Consider the following 2,500-nt stretch of genomic DNA (forward strand, 5'->3'; position numbering starts at 1 on the left):
GTACGTTCTAGTTAGAGGTATAAAAAATAATTAAAAATTATTTATATACATAACTATATAGAACGCCCCAGGATTGATATTATATATATAAAATTATATATATAATTTAATCCCATATTAACAGTTAAGTTAATTACGCCTTTAGATTTTATTTAAAATAAATTCTAATGACTTGCACACATGTTAGACTCCTTGGTCCGTGTTTCAAGACGGGTCCCGAAGGTATCCTAAATCTATAGCATTGCTAATCATATTAATGCATATAATAATTATATTAATATATAAATTAATATAATATTATAAAATTATAATAATATATAATTTACGCATTATATTGATTTTTTATCTGTCAATTATTTATCCGATAATATTTAAATTATATTATATAGAAAATAAATTTTCATATATAAAATAAACTTTTTAAATATATCTTATGATAAATATATATTTATTAACAGATTGCAATGTCCATATATGAAAAAATTGCACACCATCATTATTATATAATTATATAATATTTATAATGTTGAATTTTTCATATTTCATGGATGTTTAGGTTCATCGGGCTTAACCTCTAAACAGTTTCACGTACTATTTAACTCTCTATTCAGAGTTCTTTTCAACTTTCCCTCACGGTACTTGTTTGCTATCGGTCTCATGGTTATATTTAGTTTTAGATGGAGTTTACCACCCACTTAGTGCTGCACTATCAAGCAACACGACTCTTTGGAAATATCTTCTAATAATCATTAACGTCATACGGGCCTAGCACCCTCTATGGGTAAATGGCCTCGTTTAAGAAGGACTTAGACTGTTAATTTCTCATATTAGAATATAGATATTCCATACACTACATCGGATATTTGTATAAACAAAATCCTTTAGTGCTGAACTAGTTTCTTTTCGCTCGCCGCTACTAAGAAAATCCTAGTTAGTTTCTTTTCCTCCCCTAACTAATATGCTTAAATTCAGGGGGTAGTCTCATATGAGTTGAGGTTGTTTTTAAGAATATTTTTAATTTTTCTTTTTAGTTGAAAACTAAATATATATAAGTTACTGTATTGTTTATATTATAAATAATATAATTTTATATAAGTTTTCCTCTTTAATGTATTAATACTAATTTATTAATACTAGGATATACTTATTTTTTTATTATATTTTATAATATAAGTAAAATATATATAATTGAATTTTAATATTATGGTATTCCTACCAGTAATATATCATGTGCTATAAATAATATAATTTAAAATTATATTATAAGCAACTTTATTAAATTATTCTTACAACCCTCAACCATATGTAGTCCATGCAGTATTAAATTTTTTAATAAATTTATATACTCTGTAGCATGGACTGCAATATGCGTTCAAAATGTCGATGTTCATGTGTCCTGCAGTTCACACGATGACGCACAGTTAGCTGCGTTCTTCATCGACCCATGAGCCAAGTGATCCACCGTTTAGAGTTTTATAAAATTTTTTTTTTATTTTCGTCAGATATATATCGATAATATATATACATTCTAAAACATATTAAAATATATAAATAATATAATCTATGTGCTGCGAATGTCTCTAACTTTCCTTTTATCCGTATCCCAACTGTTTTATACAAGAAAAGTTATTACCATAATATATGGACAACAACGTAAGAATATATTTTTATATATTTTCTATATTATAAATGATCGTATATTGTTTTATTTAAAATACTTCCATATTATATAATTAATATAATGATTTTTATTTTTTTTATATTATATTATTTCAGGGGGGATACACTTTGATACTATTAATGTTATATATTTGCAATAAATATATAACAGTATCAGATACATATATTTATTAAAATATACATATCGTATCCAATAAAGGTCGAATAAATGATATAATCATTAATTCTAGAGTTTCATGGACATTTTGACACCTCTTCGTTTTAAAAATCATTATTTAATATATAAAATTTCCATATTTATAAATATAATATAGATATTTATAATATTTTATTATATTAGAATATAATCTCATTATTATTTCTAATAATGGTTATACAAATATAATATCATTACTACTATATTAGATTATAATCGCATTATAAATAATGGTTATACAAATATAGTAGTTTTAGTGTTATTTGCTACATTAATATTTACTAATCATTCCTTACCTTACCATATCACACTCGATACTCAGATGGTTACTTTTATTATAAATGATCGTATATTGTTTTATTTAAAATACTTCCATATTATATAATTAATATAATGATTTTTATTTTTTTTATATGTGGCCTTTTTATATATTTTGGTGCCTTGTTTTGGTTTTACTTTGCGATTTACCGCCCCAGGGGGGATACATTTTGATACTATTAATGTTATATATTTGCAATAAATATATAACAGTATCAGATACATATATTTATTAAAATATACATATCGTATCCAATAAAGGTCGAATAAATGATATAATCATTAATTCTAGAGTTTCATGGACAT

General features: G+C 23.8%; 2 pseudogenes; both read right to left on the minus strand.

Annotated features, from left to right (window-relative positions):
* The window catches only part of LOC129617118 (large subunit ribosomal RNA), a 4,018-nt pseudogene extending 3,019 nt beyond the window's left edge, over positions 1–999 (minus strand).
* Positions 1,000–1,289: 290 nt separating this feature from the next.
* LOC129617119 (5.8S ribosomal RNA) lies at positions 1,290–1,473 on the minus strand (annotated as a pseudogene).
* Positions 1,474–2,500: the final 1,027 nt, after the last annotated feature.

This window comes from Condylostylus longicornis, unplaced genomic scaffold (assembly GCF_029603195.1).
Source record: "Condylostylus longicornis isolate FDR11 unplaced genomic scaffold, ASM2960319v2 ptg000409l, whole genome shotgun sequence".
Lineage (NCBI taxonomy): Eukaryota > Metazoa > Arthropoda > Insecta > Diptera > Dolichopodidae > Condylostylus > Condylostylus longicornis.